This window comes from Leopardus geoffroyi, chromosome B3 (genome assembly GCF_018350155.1).
Source record: "Leopardus geoffroyi isolate Oge1 chromosome B3, O.geoffroyi_Oge1_pat1.0, whole genome shotgun sequence".
In the NCBI taxonomy this organism is placed as follows: Eukaryota; Metazoa; Chordata; class Mammalia; order Carnivora; family Felidae; genus Leopardus; species Leopardus geoffroyi.
Window position 1 is genome coordinate 88,973,763 of NC_059337.1, and position 16,644 is coordinate 88,990,406.

Below are 16,644 nucleotides of genomic sequence, written 5' to 3' on the forward strand. Positions count from 1 at the left end.
ATAATGAAAATATTCTTTCTATAGAAATAACTTAAATGAGGTTGATACCTTCCAAAATTCAGTGGGGTGGGGGGGGGAAGTTTACAGTTGTGTTATTATTTTAATGAATTAGTCTCAAATTTTAAAAATTGTGGAGAGGTATTTCAGTCCTGGTGGAGCAAAGACCTCTGAAAATCTATTCTTTTATAAAAGCAACAAGAACACTGCCCCTACCCCCGAAAAGTGAAAATCAGTGGTGTTCCCTGGCACCATGGTAGTTTTGAAAACCAGCAACCTTATAGCCAAAATAGTTGTGAAATCCAGCAATTTAGAGATAATTAGAGGAAGTATGGGTTTGAATATCTCCCAAATGCTCTATTTCAAGAGTGTTGTCAATATTTGACCTGTCTAGCAGATCCCTGGAAAAGCTCTTCGCAGAATTTGTTTGTATTCAGTCTGACTCGGAGCTCACTCAATGGGAGAAGCTTTTACCTCTGGAGTCTGTCAAAAATCCATTAGCATAAATTATTTAGCTTCATAGCTACCTGAGAAAATACCAGTTGACCAAAACAAGAATCTGAATGTAAAAAGCCTAAATGAAAATTCAGGGAGATAGAATGTTCACAGGGAGCTTTTAGAAGCTTGAATTTATTACAGGAAATCTTAAAGTCCATATGCGTGTGAGAGCTATAAGCATACCTGGACAGACCTGAGATAGCACTGATTTCTCACCTCTGGATGAATGTAAAGTTCTACACAGGCTGGAAGCAAAAACTATGGTAGAGTTGTAAATTGCCAAGCATTGAAGTTTTGCCCTGATATACACAGAGAGACCAACAGCAAATAGCAAGAGATTTACTGGCTCAATGTATTTAAGGAAATATGTCTAGTCATTAGCTTGCCATTCAGCTAATCAAACAGACTTCAGTGGCTGTGGTTATACACACACACACACACACACACACAAATACAAATAAAGATTATAAAGAATTAGTTCAGGAAAATTCCAAGAAAACAGCAGCTAATACTACAACAAAAACAACAAACAGCAATGGAAATAAATACTTGGAAAGGGGGAATCTCATTTTTAAAGTTACCACATTATAATGTCATAACACCAGTTTTTGTCAAAAACATTAAAAGGCAAGGAGAGAACGGGGCAATAGCATCCATACAAACGGGGGAATCAATCAATGAAAACTGTTTATGAGGGAGTCCAAATGATGAACTTAACAGAGGTGGAATTTTACTATGAATAACTTTAGAGAACTAATGGAAACCATGTCTTAAAAAATTAAAGTATGGCAATGATGTCTTGCAAATAATAGTGATTCAATAGAAATTATAAAAATACCTAAACAGAAATTACAGTATTAAAAGTTAATACTAACTTAGCATTATTTTACTATTTTAGTATTTAATATTAAGTATTTAAAAGTACAATAATTGAGATGAACATTCATGAGAAGTACCTAACAGCACATTTAAATTGGCAGAAGAAAGCATCAGTGAATGTGAAGATAGGATAGTCTAGGCAACCAAAAATTAGAGTGAATCAAAAGTCAGAGCCTCAGAGACCCATGGGACACCACTAAGAATACTAACATGTAGGGGGAGGAGTCAACATGGTGGAGAAGTAGGGATACCAGAATTTCTCTTGTCTCTCAAACAGAGCAGTATTGGTGTCAGAACACTTAGAATTCCAGCGATCCAAGCTATAGTCTGACAGACACATCTCCAGGGGCATTTGGAGACAGCTGGATGGTTCAGAGGTTCATCTTTATAAGTGGGAGAGATAAAATAGGTGCAGTAGATGTGGAGAGCCACTTCAGTGGAGAAACAAAAGGAAGAGAAAGAGAAGTGGTAGAAGTGTGGGATTGTATTTGGATAAGAGAAAAACCCCTCTGGATCACAGTCTGGAAAAGGAAGAAATTGAAGAGAGCCAGTTTCTAGTTTGCAAATAGCCTTAGGAGCGAGGATCGGAGATTTCAGGGTTGGTGGGGACTTTCCTGGACCTGAGCTGCTGTGGTGCATTTGCCAGGTGAGGGGGTTGGGGAAGAGGAGAGCCAACCTCTGGCTTGGAAACAGGCTCTCGGGGTGGGGGTGGGGGATGCACTGCGAGAAAGCCATTCCTAACAGTTCTGTGAGAAGAGGGTTTACTGACCCTCCAAGAACAAAAGACCTTGCAGGTGCCAACCAGAGGCCTGTTGTTGGCTGGATACAGTGGCGCTATTTTAAGGCCTTGGATTTTTTTTTTTTTTCAACGTTTATTTATTTTTGGGACAGAGAGAGACAGAGCATGAACAGGGGAGGGGCAGAGAGAGAGGGAGACACAGAATCGGAAACAGGCTCCAGGCTCTGAGCCATCAGCCCAGAGCCCGACGCGGGGCTCGAACTCACGAACCGTGAGATCGTGACCTGGCTGAAGTCGGACGCTTAACCGACTGTGCCACCCAGGCGCCCCAAGGCCTTGGATTTTGAATCCCAGTTGAGGGCTGGGAAGGTGGGGAGACTGTGGAGCAGGGAAACCGGGCCTGCCTGCCCATTATATGTATTTCCCCTCTGTTCTCATTGCTTAATTAGGGATTTTTACTATATTCCTTTTACACCTTTTCTGTATCTCCTTTTTTATCTTCCTCTCCTCTTTCTGGATTAAGCCCTATAAATTCTTTGATTCTCTGCCTGGTCTTTATACCCATCCCTATCACTTCTCTCTTAGTTTGGAACAGGGTTTCTTTCTACCACCCTATCCATCTTCTCCCAAATCAAAGCATACATGGTGGGTGGTCCAATCCACCACTATGAGTAGTGAGATAAGCAGCCAAGACACAACAACAGAGTGCATGTAACATACTCAAGAAACATTTCCTGAAGTACCAGGCCCTGGAATGTGTATGACCCCTTTTTAATATAGTAGTACTCATGGGTGCAGGACACATAAGCTATTAAAACATGTAAAGGACAGAAAATTTGCCAAAATGATGAAACAGAAGAATTTTTCTCAAAAGAAATTCCAGGAAGAAATGACAGCCAGAGAATTGCTCAAAACAGATATAAACGATATATCTGATCAAGAATTTAGAATAATAGTCATAAGACTAATAACTGAGATTAAAAAAACAAAAACCAAAAAACATGGAATACAGCAGAGAATCTATTGCTCCAGAGATCAAGGAACTAAGAAATACTCACCACGAATTAAGAAATGTTGTAAATGAGGTGCAAAGTAAATTAGATGCAGTGACAGCAAGGATGGGAGAAGCAGAGGAGAGAATGGGTGAAATAGAAGATAAAATTATGGAAAATGAGGAAGCTGAGAAAAAGGAGAGAAAGGAAATTACTAGGCCATGAAGGGAGAATGAGAGAGCTAAGTGAGTCGATGGAATGAAATAATATTCATATCATAGGAGTTCTGGAAGAGGAGAGAGGGGCAGAAGGCTTATTTGTACAAATTATAGCTGAGAATTTTCCTAATCTAGGGAAGGAAGCAGCATCCAAGTCCAGGAGACACAGAGAACTCCTTCAGAATTAACAAAAACAGGTGAACACCACAATATCTCATAGTGAAACTGGCAAAATACAAAGGTAGAGAATTCTGAAAGCCAGGGACAAATGGGCCTTAACCTAAAAGGGTAGACACATAAAACTAATAGCAAATTTATCCACTGAAATTTGCCCTTCCAGAGCAGTGGGGTGCAGGCAGGCCAGTTTTCCCTGCTCCACAGGCCAGAAGGGAGTGGTAGGAAATATTCAATGCACTGAATGGGAAAACTATGCAACCAAGAATCCTTTATCCAGCAAGGTTGTCATTCAGAATAGGAGAGATAAAGGCTTTCCCAGACAAACAAAAACTAAAGGAGTTCATGACCACTAAACCAGCCCTGCAGGAGATCCTAAGGGGGACTCTGTGAGTGGAAAGCAGCAAAAACTACAACGGACCAGAGATAACACCACAAGCATGAAACTTACAGATAACACAATGACACTAAATCCTTATCTTTCAATAATCACTCTGAATGTAAATGGACTAAATGCCCCAATCAAAAGACATAAAGTATCAGAATAGATAAAAAAAAATCCATCTATATGCTGCCTACAAGAGACTCATTTTGGACCCGAGGACACCTTCAGATTGAAAGTTTAGGTCTAGAGAACCATCTGTCATGTTATGGGATGTCAAAAGAAAGCCAGGGTAGCAATACTTATATCAGACAAACTAGATTTTGAAACAAACACTGTAACAAGAGATGAAGAAGGGCATTATATCATAAGGGATCTCTCCATCAAGAAGAGCTAGCAATTATAAATGTTTATGTCCCCAATGTGAAAGTAACCAAATGTATAAATCAATCACAACCATAAATGTATATATAACAATACCATGATTGTATTGTAGGGGACTTTAATACTCCACTTACAACAATGGACATATCATCTAGGCAGAAAATTAGTAATGAAACAATGGCGCTGAATGACACATTGTACAGGATGGACTTAACAGATATATTCAGAAATTTTCATCCAAAAGCATCAGAATACACATTCTTCTTGAGTGCACACCAAACATTCTCCAAAATAGATCACATGCTGGATCACAAAACAGCCCTCACCAAATATAAAAGGATCATACCATGCACATTTTCAGATCATAATGCTTTGAAACTTGAAAGCAACCATAAGAAAAAAATTTGGAAAGCCTGCAAGTACTTGAAGGTTAAAGAACATCCCACAAAAGAATAAATGGGTCAACCAGGAAATTAAAGAACTTAAAAAATATATGCAAGCAAATAAAAATGAAAACACGACAGTCCAAACCGTTTGGGATGCAGCAAAGGCAGTCCTAAGAGGAAAATACATTGCAATCCAGGCCTATCTCAAGAAGCAAGAACAATCCCAAATACAGAATCTAACCTCACACCTAAAGGAACTAGAAACAGAGCAGCAAAGAAAACCCAAAGCCAGCATAAGAAGAGAGAGAATAAAGATTAGAGCATAACAGACAACATAGAATAAAAACAAAACAGTAGAACAGCTCAATGAATCTAAAAGCTGGTTTTTTGAAAGAGTAAACAAAATTGATAAACACATAGTGAGACTTATCAAAAGGGGAAAGTACCCAAATAGATAAAATCATGAATGAAAGAGGAGCGATCACAACACCACAGAAATACAATTATTAGAGAATACTATGAAAAATTATATGCCAACAAGCTGGACAACCTGGAAGAAATGCACAAATTCTTAGATACCCACACACTACCAAAACTCAAATGGGAAGAAATAGAAGACTTGAACAGACCCATAACTAGTGAAGAAATTAAATTGGTAATTGAAAATCCCCCAACAAGTGGGAGTCCTGGGCCAAATGGCTTTCCAGAGGAATTCTACCAGACATTTAAAGCAGAGTTAGTACCTATTCTTCTCAAGTTGTTCCAAAAAATGGCAACGGAAGGAAAGCTTCTGTTCTCATTTTACGAAGCCAGCATTACCTTGATTCCCAAGCCAGACAAAGACCCCACTAAAAAGGAGAAATATAGGCCAATATCTCTGATGTACATGGATATAAAAATTCTCAACAAGATACTAGCAAATCGAATTCAACAGCATATAAAAAGAATTATTCACCATGATCAAGTGTGATTCATTCCTGGACTACAGGGCTGGTTCAATCTTTGCAAATCAATCGTGATATGTCACCTTAATAGAAGAAAGGATAAGAGTCATATGATCCTGTCAATTGATGCAGAAAAAGTATTTGACAAAATATAGCATCCTTTCTTAATAAAAACCGTCAAGAAAGTTGGGATAGGAGGTACATACCTTGACATCATAAAAACCATATATGAAAGGCACACAGCTAATATCATCCTCAATGGGGAAAAACTGAGAGCTTTTCCCCTGATCAGGAACAGGACCAGGATGTCCAGTCTCACCACATAGTGAATTTAACATAGTACTGGAAGTCCTAGCCTCATCAATCAAGCAACAAAATGAAATAAAAGGCATCTAAATTGGCAAGGAAGAAGTCAACCTTTCACTTTTCACAGATGACATGATACTCTACATGGAAAACCTGAAAGACTCCGCCAAAAAAATCATTAGAACTGATATATGAATTCAGCAAAGTCACAGGACATAAAATCAACGTACAGAAATTCATTGCATTTCTATACACCAATAATGAAGCAACAGAGATATCAAGGAATTGATCCCATTTAAAATTGCACCATGACCCATAAAATACTTTGGAATAAATGTAACCAAGAGGTAAAAGATCTATACACTGAAAACTATAGAAAGCTTATGAAGGAAATTGAAGAAGACACAAGGAAATGGAAAAACATTCCGCGCTCATGGATTGGAAGAACAAATATTGTTAAAATGTTGATACTTACCTAGAGCAATCTACACATTCAATGCAATCCCAGTAAAAAAAGCAGCAGCATTCTTCTCAGAGTTAGAACAAACAATCCTAAAATTTGTATGGAACCACAAAAGGTCATGAATAGCCAAAGTAATGTCGATAAAAGAGAACCAAAGCTGGAGGCATCACAATACCAGACTTTAGCCTGTACCACAAAGCTGTGATCATCAAAACAGCATGGTATTGGCACAAAAACAGACACATAGACTGATGCAATACAATAGAGACCCCAGAATTGGACCCCCAAATGTATGGCCAACTAATCTTTGACAAAGCAGCAAAGAGAATTGAATGGAAAAAAGTCTCTTTAGCAAATGATGCTGGGAGAACCAGACAGCAACATGCAGAAGAATGAAACTGGACCATTTTCTTACACCATACACAAAAGTAAGTTCAAAATGGATGAAAGACCTAAATGTGAGACAGGAAACCATTAGCATCCTGGAAGAGAAAACAGGAAACAACCTCTATGACCTTGGCCACAGTAACTTCATACTTGATACATCTCCAAAGGCAAGGGAAATAAAAGCAAAAATGAACTATTGGGACCTCATTAAGATAAAAAGCTTCTGCACTGCAAAGGAAACAGCAAAGCTAAAAGGCAACCGATGGAATAGAAGATATTTGCAAATGACATATCACATAAAGGGTTAGTACCAAAATCTATAAAGAATTTATCAAACTCAACACCCAAAAAATAATCCAGTGAAGAAATGGGCAGAAGACATGAATAGAGGTTTTTCCAAAGACATCCAAATGGCTAACAGACACATGAAAAGATGCTCAATATCACTCATCAGGTAAGTACAAATTAAAACTACATTGAGATACCACCTCACACAGGTCAGAGTGGCTAAAAATTAACAATTCAGGAAACAACAGATGTTGGTGAGGATGTAGAAAAAGGGGAATTCTCTTGCATTGTTGTTGGGAATGCAAACTCGTGCAGCCACTCTGGAAAACAGTGTGGCAGTTTCTCAAAAAATTAACGATAGAACTACCCTACAACCCAGGAATAGCGCTACTAGGAATTTTTACCAAGGATACAGGTGTGCTTATTCATAGGGGCACTTATACCCCAATGTTTATGGCAGCTCTTTCAACAATAGCCAAATCATGGAAAGAGCCTAAATGTCCATCAATTGATGGATAAAGAAGATGTGGTTTATATATACAATAGAACACTACTCGGCAATGAAAAAGAAAATCTTGCCATTTGCAGCAATGTGGATGGAACTGGAGGGTATTATGCTAAGTGAAATAAGTCAGAGAAGGATATCATGTTTTCACTCAGGTTGAAATGGAGGAACTTAACAGAAGACCATGGGAGAAGGGAAAGAAAACAAAAAGTTACAGAGACTGAGGCAAACCATAAGAGACTTTTAAATACAGAGAACAAACTGAGAGTGGAAGGGTTTTGGGGGGCAGGCAAAATGGGTGATGGGCATTGAAGAAGGCACTTGTTGGGATGAGCCCTGGTTTTAAGTGATTAATCACTCCCGAAGCCAAGAGCACACTGTGTACACTGTATGTTAGCTAACTTGACAATATAATGGGAGTCCCAGAATGAAAGAAGAGAAGGAAAGGGGTAGGAAGAATATCTGAAGAAATAATGCCTGAAAGCTTCCCAAATTTGATGAAAAATATGAACCTACACATTGAAGGAACTCAAGAAAATCCAAGTAAACCTAAAGATATTCACATGTAGACACATTGTAGTCAAACTGTAGGAAGCTAAAAACAAAGAGAAGCGTCTTGAAAGCAGGAAGAGAAAAATGATTTATCAAGATATCTTCTGTAAAATTAACAACTAACAACAAGGAAAAGGATATTTGAACAGCAATTAAACCAGTTAGACATAAATGATATCTATACGTAAAGAACAAGCTAAACCCATAGGTGAGTAGAAGAAAGGAAGTAATACAGGTTGGAAAAGAAATAAATGGATATTGAAGGCAAAAGAGAGAATCCAGAAGACAAATATTTGGTTCTTCAAAAGATCAACAAAAATTACAAATTATTAGCTAGAATAAACAAGAAAGAGCTAGGCTTGTTACTAGAGTCAGGAGTGAAAGTGGGTATCATTACTGACATTACACATCTGAAGATATTCATAAGAGACATTGTGAACAACTATGCCACAAATTGCATAACCCAGGTGAAAAGAAAAAAGTCCTTAGGAAGATACAAACTACCCAAACTGACTCAAGATGCAGTCTGTGTTCACAGATCAGAAAGCTTGTTAAGATGGCAATACTCCTTAAATTGATCTACAGAGTAAATGCAATTTCTATCAAAATCCCACCTGCCTTTTTAAAAAAATGGTCCTGACAGTCGTATGGAAATGCAAGGAAGCTGCCTTTTTTGAAAAATTGTCCTGAAAATCATATGGAAATGCAAGGAATCTAGATCACAAAAACATCTTGAAAAAGAACAAAGTTGGAGGATTCACATTTCCCAATTTCAAAACTTTCTACAAAGCTAAAATAATGAAAACAGTGTGTTTACTGGCACAAGGATAGATAAATGGAATAGAATGTACATTCCAGAAATAGCTTCTTACCTTTGTCAATTGATTTATAAAGAGTGTCAAGACAATTTAATGTGAACATAATAGTGTTTTTAACAAATGGTTCTGGGGCAACTAGATTTTTATATAAAAAAATGGACTTGGATCCCATGTCACACCATATAAAATATTAACTCAAAATAGATCAAAGTCATGCATTTACAGCCTATATAGCTCTTGGAAGAAACATAGGAGAAATTTTTCATGATCTTGGGTTAGGCAATAGTTTGTTATATTATAAAAAGCACAAGAGACAATATTATATGTCAACTATACTCCAATTAAAAAAAAATTAAATGCATGAGACAAAAAAAAAAAAACCTGACTCTACCAAAATTAAGAAAAACTTTTGTGCTTCAGAGGATTCCATCAAGAAAAAGTGAACGGGCAATGTAAAGAGTGAGAGAAAACATTTGCAAATCATTATCTGACTTAAAAGATTATGTCTAGAAGGTAAAACTCATCAAACTCAAAAATAGACAACCCAATTAAAAATGGGAAAATGTTTTGAATATATTTTTCTCCAAAGAAGATATAGAGGTGACCTGTAAGTACATGAAAATATGCTCATCATTAATTATTAGAGTACTACAAATTAGAAGCACCATCAGAGATACTATAGCTTGATAGCTAAACAGTTCCACTCCTAGACATATAACCAAGTGAAATAAAAATATGTGTCAATACAAAGCCCCTGTCAACTGATGTTCAGAGCAGCATTATTCTTACTATCCCAAATGTAAACCACTCAAGTGTCCATCAACTAATGATTGGATAATTAAAATAGGGTATGTCAATAGAGTGGAATATTATTCGGCAATAGACAGGAATGAAGTGCTGATACATGCTACAGCATGGATGAACTTTGAAAATATTATGCTATGTGAAAAAAACTAACAAGAAAGACAATGAAAGACAATATATTGTAAATTCCACCAATTTGTCCAGAAGAGGCAGATCTATAGATCCAGAAAGAAGACTCATGCCTTGACTTGACATGTGGAAAGAGAGCATTGGACCGACTGCTAATAGGTATGGGATTTCTTTTTGGGTTAATGGTTCACAATTCTGTGACTACACTAAAACACACGGAAACGGACACTTTATTCTTTAATATATAATTTACTGTCAAGTTAGCTAACATGCAGTGTATACAGTGTGCTCTTCGTTTTGAGGGGAGATTCCCATGATTCATCGCTTATATACAGCACCCAGTGCTCATCCCAACAAGTGCCCTCCTCAGTGCCCATCACTCATTTCCTCCCTCCACACCCTCATCGATCCTCCGTTTGTTTTCTGTATTTAAAAGACTTTTATGGTTTGCTTCCCTCCCTCTCTGTTTGAAACTATTTTTTCCCCTTCCCTTCCCCCATGGTCTTCTGTTAAGTTTCTCAAGTTCCACATATGAGTGAAAACTGTTACTCATTTTTGAGAGAGAAGAGAGAAAGCGGGGGAGGGGCAGAGAGGGAGAAAGGGAATCCCAAGCAGGCTCCATGCTGTCTCCACAGAGCCTCATGTGGGGTCAGTTTCAGGAGCTGTGAGATCATGATCCCAGCCAGTATCAAGACTCTTGCTCAACCAACTGAGCCACCCAGGCACCCCTGAAACATACACTTTAAAAGAAAGTGGACTTTATAATTGTGGGTATTATCTCAGTAAAACTTATAAAAATATATACCACAAATGCAGGGGTTCTTCTCAAACAGGCATAAAGTGTCCCTATCCTTTGGGATGTGTAGAAAGAATATCTAGCATATATTAAATACTTTCTTTGGGTAAATGACTTTACACATGCTATATCTCTTAAAATGACCATCTTTGTCTTTATTATCCTTGTCATTTTACGGATAAGGAAATGTATGTTAGAGGTTAACTACTTTCCATAGGGATACATAGTAAGTGCTAGAGCCCAAGTCTGTCTTTTTTTGCAAAGCCTATATACTTTTTGTCCTCCATTCTTTGGTTCATTGAAAAGATGTTTCATTGTTTTCATCATGTTGTATGTTGTTATGTACATATGCATGTTTTTGCTCTAGGAAGGGTGATATAGAAGCACTAACTGCTCCATGGGGCACCTGGGTGGCTCAGTCGGTTGAGTGTCTGACTTTGGCTCAGGTCATGATCTCACAGTTCGTGAGTTCGGTTCGTGAGTTCGAGCCCTGTGTCGGGCTCTGTGCTGACAGCTCCGAGCCTGGAGCCTGGTGCACAATCCCCACTCATGCTCTGTCTCTCTCTGTCTTAAAAATAAGTAAATAAATAAAAAAGAAGTACTACTCCCTTTTTGATTATTGGCAAAAACAAGTTGAGAAGAAAATGTGCATTTTCTCTTCTCACACCACTTTATTAATTGCTAATTTCAAAGCTGGCCAGTCTGTTTGGTGTACTAAATAGAATTGGTGCTGTGTCGACAGATGCTTCTTGTCTGTTTGTAAACTGAAATTGGACTCCCAAATAAAGAAGATGAATGTTTCAGGGGAGGAGATTTTCCTTGCCATAAAAATAGAAATTTGCTCTCAAGTTGGTTAATAAGGTAGGCCTTCACTTCCACAAAGCAGTTTAGAAAAGCATGAAATAATCTTAATTTTCAAATATGTATATGCATTGGTTTTGGAGTTGGTATTGTCATATTAAAGTTGAGCTGGTTTTGGGGGGTACCTGGGTGGCTCAGTCAGTTAAGTGTCAGACTTCACTCACGTCATGATCTCATGGTTTGTGAATTTGAGCCCCTCCATTGCGCTCTGCACTGATAGCACTCACTTGTTCTCTCCCTCTCTCAAAAATTAAAAAAATAAAAATAAAAAAAAAAAGTTCAGCTGGTTTTGAGAAAATTATATACGTATCTATGTGGGGTTTGTTAACATTTTTCAATTATAAAAAAACATTACATTTAGTATTCTTGTAAGAGGCAGACTACCTTAATACATTGATAATGATTCTCCGTCCAGAATGTTTGAGGAACAGGGTACTTACTCTCCCTGGGTCTCATTTTCTAAAACGAAGCACTGTATTAGCTAGTCCTGAGGGTCCTTTCCAGCTCTTTGATTATCTAACACTGACTAGCATACAGGCACACCAGCAAACCTGCCGAGAATTCCTCAGAATCATTAATGATTATTCATGGCAAGGGAAGCAGGGGTAACATTGACTCTGAAAGCCGATCCTTCTCACTGTAGAAGTGCGCTCTTGTGTTACAGTGTTTTTGTATATGAGAAATGCCACCTGCCAGTACGTGAAGGTCTCTGAGCACAAGGTATCGACTCAGTGCCCTTCATGTTAAAACATCTCCTGCAAGCCTTGCACAGTGTACCTGTGGTGAGGGCAGTAGTATGGATGCTCATATTGATGTTTTTTTAGAGCGTTTGCTACACATTTCCAGCTTGATCTTTGTATCTTACCAAAAGATTCATGACAAATCAAAGATATCTTTTTTTTTTTTTTTTTTTTTTTTTTTACTATAGATTATGGCTGTTTTGCTTTTAAGCACAATTTTTTGAGATACACTAAACTGAAAGTCCTTTCCTTACTTTTCATATATCTTTAGTGCATTCTATGGTAAAAAAAAAAAAATATTTGAAAGAAGAACAAATGTATGCTAATATTGTCTCATAAAGAAAAATTATAATTGTTTCACAGAATCACAAGGTTTTTTTATTGAACCTCTTTTTGTCATTGTAGGACAGATTCATTTTTAGGGATATAAACTAAAAATTATTCATGAGTTCTCTACCAGTATAACCAATAGTCTAAATTTAGTACAATAGGTTAAAAATTTAGGACAATATTTTAAATTTAACTTTATTTTTAATTAGCAATATGAGATAAAGATAGATTATTTACATTATTTACAACTCAAATTTACTTAAAACGTTGTTCCTTTTGTTTCAGTTCCAAGGATAGTTTACCCTAGGACCGGGAGGAGTCAAGGTTGCCAAAATGGACAACCATATACTGGAAAGGGTTGAACAGGATTTCTAGAGACTAGTCTTTTCTGTTGCTGGAAGTAGTAAGAGCTAGCTATGTTCTAAATTATTGTTAGTTATAACTTCAACAGCTTCAAGAACCAGAAACCAATAGCACCAAACTAAAGAGACACCATTTTGAACCTTGGAACTGTTTAGAATTCACAAACCATGCTGTTCCATAATCACATCTTATAGTTAAAAATTTTTTTCCCTAAGGTAATAAGAAAAATATACACTTAATGCAAAAATTTTGGAAAATACAAAATAGAGAAGAAGATTAAAAATGTTCTTGCTAACATTTTGGTATGTTTCATTCTAGCTATGATAGTCTTTTAATAAGCTTTTGTACTTTATGAATCTGGCCTGTGTTTGTGAGGAATTTTGCCAAAACACTAATGTGAGGTAATTCTGGGAGAGTTGTATCAAATGATTCTATATACTTACAGAAGGCTGTGTCAACACAAAATGAACAAACCTTTTAGAGTTTCTCAAAAAAAAAAAAAAAGTTTTATTTGAGCCCAACTGAGGACAGCCCTCTGGGATACATCATCTTCACAAAGAGAGTGCTCCAGAAAAGAATGTCTAATACAAGGTTACATTTTTTTTTTTTTGTTGTTGTTACATCAAGAGTTACAAATCCTCATGATGAAGGACATTTCAGAAAATTACAAACTTTATCTGATTCGTTCAGTATGTGCCGAGTTGCAGGCTTCAGAAGTGTGGAAACAGAATTTAGGGAGATTTTTTATTCTTATCTTTAGTTTGAAATGTTTCTTTTAGGTTATTTGCTAACAAAACAGATGTACAATGTGTGCTCAGGGCTGAAATAGAGCCTGTGCTTTGAAGTTTGGTAAAGTCATTTTGACCTTGGTAAAAGTATAGCTTCCCTGGGAGCCCAGGGGCAGGGCCCACAAATATTAAAAGTTGAAAATTTCTTTTATCATGTGTTTACAATCCAAGAAATGTATGATAACACCTGGTTCATCTATTTTCTGGGCCTTTTATAGTACAAGCTTCTGGGTTGTTTACTTGGGAAAATTAGGTGCAGTTAATGGGCTATGCTTTACAAGGTAGGCAGATACCTTGGCATATGGAGAAAAAGATACTGTAAAAACCAGCACGGGATAAACACAGGCAAGGATGTCTGGAAGGAAACAAATGTTTAAGCAAACCTTGAGATGTTGTCCTGTAATTTAGAAAGACTGTTTGAACTGTGTATCAGACACGTCTTTTTCACTTTCTCAGATTTTTATGATCTCATGTGTGTGTCACCCTTGGCCACTTGCTCCACCTCAGTCACTGCTATGGTGACATACTTCATGCAGGCTGAGTGATACCACTGCCTGAAGCCAGCAACCGTATACCCAGACTCAGACATTCCCAAAGAATTAAACATGCAATTTGGTAAGTATTATTTGGAGCATAAAAGAACACTACAGGAGGCAAGGAAGGTTTTACCAGGACTTGAAAGTTTAATTTCAGAGTTTATCAGATGAACAAATTGGAGAGGAAGGATTGCCATGGAGAAGAGGACAGACCTCGAGCTCAATTAGAAAGTTGTTGCAGGGGCACCTGGATGCCGGTTGAGTGTCTGACTTCGGCTCAGGTCATGATCTCATGGTTTGTGAGTTCAAGCCCCAAGTCAGGCTCACTACTGTTCATGTGGAACCTGCTTCGGATCCTCTGTCTCCTCTTCTCTTTCTCTCTGCCCCTCCCCCACTCACGCTCTCTTGGTTTCTCTCTCTCTCAAAAAAAAAGTTGTTGCAATAATTCTCATACCAATGAAATAAAACTATGAGTGGCTTGGGAAATGGAATAAGAGAAGTAATCTGAAACATAATTATGTGATAGAATTGACAAAATTTATGAGCTTTGAAAGGATGTAATAGGAGGTGAAAGTAGGTGAGAAAAGGAATAGCTAAGAGGAATCCTAGGTTCCTGGTTTAGGCAATTAGGTTGATAATGCAGCTATTAATCATGGTATTTAGGTAGAAAACTCTTTAGGTTACAGTGGTAGTAAGATCATTCTTTGATATTTTACATTCATTATGCTTGTAGCATATCCAAGTGGAAGTCTGTAAGGGGCAGTTAGGCTTTAGAGAGAAATAGGGGGAAAGATTAGAGCTAGGACCTTTGACTTCCAGTTAATTGGAGACTGGGTCTGTATAGGCATGGAAAAGAGAATATAAAATGAAAAGGGGTATATAACCAAGGATGGAAATTCTAGGCAACACTAACATTTATGGTGCAGGAAAAGGAAAGTGAAGTAAACTAACTGAAAAGAAGTAAGGAGATGAAAAGATAATGAAATGACAGAGAAATTATTTAAGAAGTGCTAGTATCCAAGGAATTTGAGGGTCTGTGTTCTCATGATAAACTGTAAAATTCTAAGACCAACAGGAATTGCATATTAAGATAAATTATTCCCAGTTCTTGTAAGAATACTTCAGGATATCTGTTGCTGGTTATGGAGGGGCCTTCTAATAATATCGGTTTCTTAGGTTTGAATACTTAGTGGCATAAACCAAGTGTTTTCCATGAAGCTTTTATACGGTCTCTGTTGGTGACTGGAGGCTTCTTTGTGTTACATTCCTATCACACTTACATTCACTTGACATTCAACAAATGTTGATAGAGTGCCCACCCTGTATGAGAGATAGGATACAGTGGTGAATTAAAGAGGCAAAGACACTTGTCCTTGAGAGCTAACATTCAAGAGACAGAACGAAAAATTAGCACAATACATGTTTTTATACAGGGTGATAAGTGCTATGAAAAAACTAAAATGGAATAAGTAAGATCAGAGGTATAGTGGGCAGAGAGGTTTGCAGCTGGGCAGTTTGCTATATTAAATAGTGTGGGGATCTCACTGAGAACGTGAGGTTGATCAAATACAAAGAGGAGAAGGAGTTAGCCAAGTGGATACATGAGGATGGAGTATTCCAGGCTGAAGAAAAGATACAGCAAATGCTCAAGATAGGTGCGTGTCCAGCTTGTGTCGGGATCTGGGAGAAGATTGTGGATATAAACGGAATAAGCAGGGAAGAGAAGGTAGATTACATAGGGCCTTGTCTGACTCTTATTAGCAGTAAGAAAAGAATCATTTGCAGGTTTTAATCAAAGGAGTGACCTGATCTGACTTGCCTTTCAAAGGATTATTTGGCTGCTCTGTTGAGAATAAATTTGCCTGCTTTTTTGGAGACTTCCATGCTTACTTCTTCTCTGTGATGCATGAAAAGAAATAGGAGACCTAGGAAAAGATTACATACAGATAAAAGATGATAATAATTTCAGGGTGGTATCAGTGAAATAGTGAGAAATGGATGGACTCTGGACGTATTAGGTATATAAATTCTACAGTGTTTCCTTTGTAATAATGCAATCTTGTATAGTAGTTGGCTGTTCCAAACATTTGGCAAAGGACCTTATGAAAAAAATATTTTGTGAGGTGTTTTAATCTAGTGCTAATATGTTACAGTCAAATTCACCTTCTTCCTAAAATTTATCCTAACTGGCATTGCAATTATTGCTGTTTAAGTCACTAGACTCGGTAAATATGTGTCTGTTGGGTTTCCTGGTATGTAAAAAAGATGACTTATAAAGTGATAGGAATTATACCTGTAGTTTTTCAATGGCTTTAAATCTCACAGATTCTGTACTTCAAATCTCTGAATATCTAAATAATTATCTTGATATGACTCTCTAGGTTA